Genomic DNA, 8,877 nt, shown 5'->3' with positions numbered 1-8,877 from the left:
ACTCCACCCCATTGACAATGACTCTCTGGCTTCTTTCCTTCAGACAGAAGACTATTGTTGGAACTATTGGCAAGTGACGTAAAAGGCAGCAAAGTGATTAAAGCAGGCAATGTAGATTTAGCAAGAGTAGATCATACAAGATTATTTTTTTTTTAGTGTGCTAACTGACCTAACTGGTATGATGGAAACCACAGATGTGATATATCTCAATTTAAGAAGGCTTTTGACGTTGTCTTCTGTGTCTCCCCCATACGCAAGCTAAATAATTACATTCTACATTTAACCTCTATCAGGTTCATTTATAATTGACCAGAAAATTACTTGGGATGGAGGGTGGGGAAAGATCACTGGGTAATCTATTTTATGCCAGTTCTAGTCAATGTTGCCAACTAGATTTTGGGGAAAAAAAAATAATTCATATGTAAAATTTAAGTATGACAACCCTTGTAAAAAACAACAACAACAACAACAACAACAAAGCATCGGGTGAAAGGACATAAGTATTCAAAAGACAAAAAATTGAAATGACCTCAACATACAGCAATTTGAAATTCAGTTAAGGCAAGTACAAATAATTTGTACTTATAACTTTATACTGTTAGCAGTGTGGCAGAACAATCTGAGACTTTTAACAGCTCACAAACTAAACATAAGTCAAAACAATGTCACGGTAAGAAAAGGTGAATCTCCTACTTTAATGTGTTAACAGAAATGCTGAATGACAGATATGAGAGAGCTGTTATATTTGATGCAGCCAGTGATGCAGCAGCTGAAGTAGCACATCCAGCATTGGACTTTCATAAATGCAAGAAAGTGCAACGTAGAGGTCTCTGAAAGAACAGCAGCAAAGAAAAGCTTTGAAAAAATGACCCACAAGGCAAAGGTGGTGGCAGAAGGGCTGAATCTGAAGAGAAGCTTAATGTGCAACACAGCAGGAAGGACTTCAGCCATAAAGGGGGCTGGCAAGAGGATAGCGATCTCTTACTTTGCATGGCTTTAGGGGGAGGGTTGAGGAGGTATGTTCAGCAGAGAAGATGAAGGAACTTACTGAGGGGAAAAAAATATGCTTCTTGGAAGTGGAGAAAGAGGCCCTGCTAACCAAGTGGGTCTATATTCTATCACTGGAGACAGACAGCTCTCAAAAGTCATTTGTGTCTTCTTGTCCTCCTTTATTATCCTGTCTCAATGTGGCAAATTGAACTAGATGTTTTGTTTTCTGAGATACAGATACCTGTACAGACATAGACATGCACTTTGGTCCTTTACCATTTCAGCTGGGAACCTGGAACAAGGTCTCTGCTGTTCTCTTCTCTTTGTGCCTCTGATTCTTGTCCCCAGAAAGTGAGCAGAGAATGGGGGGCTGTTGGGTACCTTCTTTCTATCCTTGTCTTTGGGTCCCCAGCTGGAAGGAACCTTTCAGCCTGAATCTCTATGATTCTTGTTAGAAGTCTGCTTTGAAACCAAATGAACAAGAACTGTGCAATCACCTTGATGAATGATTGACCATGTCAATGTCACATCATGCACACATCCACCTTTATGCTACTAGGTCTGCTCATGTGGTGGGGAGAACAGTGTGTGTTATTCAATTTTGCCTTAGAAGAAAGAGTGCTACATACCAAGTTATCTATATTTCCTGACAGAAGATAAAAGTTTCCTTAGGGTGCTTTCTCTTCAAACTATGATCCTTCTTAGTTTTTGTGATCTTGTGTTTCTTTCTATGAAAGAAATAAAGCGCTGCCTAATTGAAACTACTATGCTGAGCACATCCAGTGTCAGTGGTCTGTGAAAGCCTGGATGTCCTTGAGTTGCATTTACAGACACTTTACCTGCTGGCTATTTACATTTGCACATTAGCATGAATAAATTGAGCGTTTCTGCAGACTTGTGATGCTACTTCTGTATGTTTCTTGTTTTATGCTTTATACTTTTGCCAAAGCACTTTCCTTCAGTCTTACTGTCATTAAGCTTTTATATGTGTGTGTGTGTATTTGTCCAGATTTTCCTGCCTTGCTGTTATTTCATTTTATTAATAATTCAGGCTTATCAAACTGCCTCATGTTAGATAAATCCCTCCCTCTTTGTTTGAGGATGATAAATTAAGCTATTTAAAGAATGAGTCATTACAAGTATATATCCTGTTGGTGCCACCACCCTCCTACACATAATAATTATTGAAGTTTGCAATGTGACGCACAGTCAGCACTTTCAAAGCAGGGTATCAGTGCTGGAGGCTGCAGTGCCTGAATACCTTACCGGCACTGGTTACCCATGGCAACTAAAATGATCTATTTGCGGTGATAATGGCTTGTTGTTCTGTTTGATAGTTTTGCTGTATTCCTTCCTGTTTCAATTTCAACAGGAATCTCTAGATTTAAAGATTCATTTAAAAAAAACAGAACGATGAACAAAATTTCACTCTTAGTGTTTGTGTAAACATGGAACAACAGGAATACAACATCCTCTTGTTGAAGACTTTATCACTGTAACAAACCCCCCTGAGTCTGAACTAACGAAATTAAATCATTCCACCTTGTCTATAAATGTATCCCTTTATTGTTTATTAGTAAGCACTCACCCTGGAGGTTTTGGCAATTGTAAGAAACTAGGAGAACACACCATGGTTTCTAGTTACTGCATATCTGTTATTTGTAGATCATCATGATTTCTTATTGTCATTAATAGTATTTTAAGCAAACTATCCCAAAGGTAGGGAAGATAATCACTTCCTTCTAAGCTATTAATACAGATTTATTTGGATATAACACACAATTTGATTTGTAAGCTAATGAACATTTTTCCCACTACAAGCAGTTGATAATTGGCAAGTATTTTTAATTGGCAATGCTGAACTGCAAATATTTTGGATTGTTCAATCAAACTGAGTGTAACCATGATGTTTTTTGGCAGCTTTTTATACCATCGCATGCTTAAGACCAGAATTTCGCCTTCTCCCTCCCTCAGCTGTTAAATATCCAATAATGGAAATGAAAGTAGAAATACTTCAGAATGGCCTCCTTTTTACACTGCTAATTAAAAGTGAGAGTATGACAGCTGGACAGGAGCACCATGCTGCCCCTTCATCTCTGAGCAGCTGTGCCAGCTGTTGCTGACCCTGCCTGGGGACGTGCCCTCCATCTTCTCTTCTCCGAGGTGTCCAAGAACTGCAGAAAGCCATTTTAGTCATTCCAGCACCTTGCCTCTTTTAAAGATCCTTACAAGTATCTCTGCAGATCTAAAGCCTCTTTTCTCTGGGCAGCATCAACAGTCAGCAATTTTAGGCATATCTGCCTTTGTTTAGTGACTGAGTTACTACTCCACCACCTGCTGATCCAGCCTGAGGTTATTTCTGGTGCCTGTTCAAGAGCAAAAAGATTTTCTTCCCATGGAACTGATGCACCAGCCAGCCCTTTATCTTGGGATCGCTTATAGACTCAGATTAAAATATTCCTGCATGTTTAGGGTATATTTATGTGAATATAAGATTCATTTTACCAGCTGAGGGTCACAGAGCCTAGCGAGAAACTTTATTGACAATATCTCCTTTGAATCAAGGGTAGAAATCCTGGTGTCCTTAAACTGGTAAATTTTAGTAAGGAAAATGGGACTTACTCCAACTATGATCTAGATAAGGTCCTCAAAATTTGGCCTTATGGCAGAGAAGCTGCCTTCTGTGGGTTGTGGTTAGGGTTGTGGGTTGTTATTAGCATTTATTATTTTCTAGCTAGGCTCACCAAGCTTTCCCACAGTCCAAACATCCACAGGCCTGAGGAATTTAATTAGTCCTTTCATAAGACTGCATTGTAAAATTCAAAAAGCCGACATACTATCATCCCTGAAATAAAAATTCTTCTCAGCATTATTTTTAGTTAGGTGTCCCAGTTATTCCCAGGGAGACAGGAAGTAAACAAAGCATCTTCAAGATGTATAGGTAAAACATCTTGTGATGGAAGTTTGGGTTTGTTTTTTGTGAAGAAGGGAAAAAAATATGTTGTTTAGGCCACAGTACACCTATATTAATTCCATTTCAAGATTAGGCTTTCCCCCCACACATAACCACCATCTTTCAATTAAAACATTTTTGCAAGAATTTAAATCTTTAGTTTTGTGAGAAACTGGGACATCTGTTCCTCTGTCAGTTGTTTCTGTTTCGACCTTAATAAATAAAATGTGCGGAGTTCAGCCTCAGTAGCAGAGAATCCTGTGCTATTACTTATGTCAGAACAAGACTCACGTAAAATGCTGCTATTCTGATTTACTACCATTTTACACCAATCTTCTCCTCTCTTTGCTCTAGCATGATCAATAGCCTGAAGTGTACAAGAAAAGCCTTATTATACTAGGCTTTATTCTATCCATTTTAAAACCAGCGCAATGGTAATTTGATTATGCTGAGACTGAGATCAATCTAAACTCTGCTGCAGAACACAGATCATCAATTTTGATTTCACTGACCAAGCGTCTTCTCTACTGGGAAGCTTTATGAATGATGGACCACATCAATGAACGCTTACTCTGAGAATTGCTCCATATGTTGTAGCACAGGGATGATTCACCTCATTCATTCAAGCACTGCTTGAGTGAAGGGAAAGAATGGTAAAATGGTTGGTCATATATCAGAGAGATTTTGTGTCTTGTAATTTGCAGGCTCACAGGCATGGTATTTCTGTATACTGGGTATCCCAGTGAAACACAATGTGGTCACTGATACTGAGATGATTGGAGAAAACTAAATCCAGACCTTAGGGAATGCGGATTTTAGCGTTACCAATGTAAGGTGTGATTCTTATGTCCCAGGCCTTTCTGTTGTTTTATGTCAGCTCTATTTCTGTCCCTGATAAAGTCATGGAAAGCTAGAAAGCAACTTTGCAGAAAAAGACCTGTGGGTCCTGGTTACCAGCAATCTGAGCAGGCATCAGCAGGATGCCCTTGCAGCAAAGGCAGCCATGTACATCCTTGGCTACATCAGTGTAGATGAAAGTGTATCCAGCAGCTCCAGAACAGTGATCCCGGCCCTCTATCTAGCACTTGTGAGACCACATCTGGACATTTTGTCCTGTTTGCAGCTCCTCAGCAAAAGAAATGTATCGACATACTGTACTAAGTCTAGTGACAGACCACCACCTGGAACACATAGATTGCAAGAAATGGCTGAGGGAGCTGGGTTTGCTCAGCCTTAAGAAGAAATGTCTGAGGGGGATCCTTTTGCTGTCTGAAACTATGTATTAGGAGCATGTAGAAAAGAGTCAGAGGTACAGGTTGGCATGGAGGAGAAACAGCAGTCACTACCTGGAACACAGGAAACTTCAACCTAATAGAGGGGAAAATTAGGATGAAAGTAATCAAATATTGGAGCAGGTTGCCCATAGAGACTGTGGGAACTCCATCCCTGGAGATACTCACACCTTGATGATACAAAGCCCTCAGCGCTCTGCTGTACTGGAGTTGGTATAAGCAGGAGGTGAGCCTGAGGCTCCCTCCAGGGTCTGTCCGTCCCAACCTAAGCAATGCCATGATTGTCACATACATCGTTCTGTTTTGTTGAAATGATTATGTATGCCTTTTTCACCACAATTATTTATCACATCTCAGAGCCTTTCACAAGGCTATGTAACATTGTCTCCCATGCAGACTACCTTATACTTCCCATCCTTACAACAATTTGCATATCTTACTTTACATCTGCACCAGGTAACTGAGCAGTTGCAGCTCATGCTCCAAGTCCAGCTGCCATATTCAGTCTCCAGCCAGATCCTAAGCTCTCTAAGCTGCCAGAACTGGTTGATGACACCCATACTTCCCTTTGGCAGCTTTTGGTCTATGCTGCCTCTTGAGTCATGCAAGGGAGTTGTTTGGCTGACTGCAAGTTGGCCTGAGCCAAAACTGTGCAAAGGCCTGAGTTAACCATAATATAGATGACCATGTTCCAGCACGTGTCCCATAAACAGTGTCAGTTTTTAAAAACCTGACTTCTCTATGTTGGTGTGCAAAGGAGGATGAGCTGTCCATTTTACCTCTTGAAAGAGAGAGACATCTACTGTAAACAGTACTAAGTAAAAAATAAGGTTACCCACCGCTAAAAACAAATACAGGTATCGCTGGTAACTGGTTGTCTGTGTGGGTTGGTTTTTTTTAAGCAAACAGATGTGCATTGGTAAAAGAGTCTCTATAAATATTGTCCTTTTGGATTTTTTCTTTATTTTCCTCCCCCTTGCTGATTTATTCTATGTATAGAATACTTCTTGAATTAGGAACACAGTATTGTTAACATCCAAATTATGTGATTATTCAGGTTGCTTAAAATACACAGAAAGTGACCTGCAGAGAGACACCTGTAGACTAAATGAGATATACAAAAGGTTATTACAAGGTTTCTCATACACAGAGCTGACATTATGTTACAGAAAAGTAGATTCTAGGGGAAAAATATGGAAAATTATGCTACTGAGACATCATTATATTTCCACGTTGCTGGTAAACTGACAAGGAGATGGTAAATAAGGAAATATAGCAACAATCATCATGTTTTGGAAGTCATTATTAAATTAAGCTGCAACTTGAGCAATAATTAATTAATGCAATGGGTAAGACATAGGGTGGAGATCTCAGAACAACTCAACATCAGCCTGACTTTGTTCTGATTGAAGTCAAATTGACTTGTTCCCAGTGATGTCCATGGGAGCAGAGCTAGATCAGTACTGAATATTTCTAACAACTCAGTCTTTCATATATGTTGATCCAAAATGTCAAGAATCGTTTGTGGTTTCAGGTGACTACCATAAAGCACCATAATGAGGTACTCCTTCTGAGTCAGATGTTCAGCAGTAAGATCACCTGGTTCAGTAGAAGTTTGGTGACCAAAAAGCACAAATGCAATTTAAACAGTTAAACCTTAGAAAAGTATTTGCTGTAGTGTCTCCCAGTATCTGAGATAAACTGAAATTATATTTGTGTTCAGTTCAAGAAACTGAAGTGCTTTGATTTTCAATAGCTTTCAACAATGTATTTTGTTTTGATTATTTCATTTCTCTCACGGAAAATTACAATTTCTGCAGAAATGGCTTTTTCTTTTGAAGTGATTTTTCTTAGCAAAATTCCCAAGCAGCTCTATTAATTAGACATGCTCAATCACACCAAGGCATATCAACAAGTGCCCTTGAAGTCAACATGGAGAGTAAATTATTTTTTAAAGCAAATGTTTTGTTCCTTTCATTTCAGTGACATTCAGTACATACCAGATAGTCATCAACTTCAGGGACAGATACAATTCCTTCACTACAGGTTATCTAGCCATAGCAGATCTCCCCATCCCTGTTTCTTCAGACTTATCCTTCCAATTTTCAGGAGAACCCCCAGTTTGACTTTGTAATACATTCTCGGTCAGTGTAAATTGACTAAGAAAACCAAGACCTTCAATGTGTGAAATATCTTGTTTATTGTTCTCATTTGGAATCTGTGCATTACTGCAGGGTCCCACTGACTTCTGACAGTCACAGGAACAGATACACAAATGGAGAAAGATGCACTGCACAGTACTTCATAGGGGCTTTGAAAAAACAGCTGTACATACCAGCATTTACATTTCTTTACAAGGTACAGAAAAACCTCTCTTTTAGTCCATCTACAGACTTCCAATACCAAGCAAGATCCACCCAAAGCTTAAATCCACAAGCCATAACCATGAAATAATGATTGTGTTAAGCAGTTGATGACCATTTTTTGTAGTCCTATCACATGGAATACAAGTTTCAAGAGAGGATATGTGTTTGCAATGGGGGAGAATTCATTGCTATTCTTCCAATCTAGCAACCAAACATGGAAGCTTTTGTCCCATGTACTGAATTTGTGTTTCAGCTTTGCTCTTACTTGGATAAGCAAACAAGCTACTGATTTCACAACGTCTTAACACCGTGACACTTCTAAATACAAGTCATACAACATGTATTATAGGTACAAGATTCATAAGATTGTCTCTGGATATTTTTGTGGCTATTACTGGGCCTCCCAAATAGGTTTATGATCTTTCCAAAATGCAGCTTCATTTACAAAGCATGTAGCAGCTCAAACAGCAGAGGGTGCTTTGTAAGCAACTACAAAACACTTAATCTGAAATTATTGCTGGAGATAGATTCTGCAGTTGTGCAGATGCTTTGCTACCAGCTCTATTCTTGAAGTGGCAGATTCAATGGGTTGCTGCTTATTAGAATTGTTTCAGATACTCCAATAAATCTCTTGTGAAAACCACTCCGAAATATCTACATATAGAGGATAAAAAACATGGGTGTTTAATCATGGAGCACCAAGTTTTTAAATAAAGTGAACAGTATGCTATGAAATAATGTATTATTCATATATTCATACTGTTTCAAAAGCTTAATAAAGAAATTGATTAACAGTCCAGGCACATGTCCCACATATTTATACTCTGGTATGCATACAAATGTAATGTACAACATTAGATACTTGTAATATCCTCTTATTTTTTATGCTTTTTAAGCACTTAGAAAGCAAAGCAGTTGAGTCAAATTGCAAAACAAAGCCAAGCACACCAAATTGTTATCATTCTGCAAAGTGGGTGGGTGGTCATTCTTCACAAGGAGCTCCATTTCATCACCATTGTGATTTGGAAAAGTTTTTGGAAAAAAAATGCTTGCATGGCCAGAGCCGCATATTATGAATGAGCTGTGATTATAGGATACCATCTAAAGTATAAAAATGAATCTTCATGAAAAATGAAAAAAAGCTGGTCTGCTCTGCACATCACAAAAATATTTAATCTTATTGGCAATCTGCTGCTGTGTAAGGCATTCAGCTACTCTTGGTGAAGAAAAGAACAGACTTGTTGCTAGGAAGTTCTGAGCTTTTAAGATAGTTGTG

The sequence above is a fragment of the Nesoenas mayeri genome (genome assembly GCF_963082525.1).
Source record: "Nesoenas mayeri genome assembly, chromosome: 3".
NCBI classification, from domain to species: domain Eukaryota; kingdom Metazoa; phylum Chordata; class Aves; order Columbiformes; family Columbidae; genus Nesoenas; species Nesoenas mayeri.
This window is presented reverse-complemented; position numbering follows the sequence as displayed.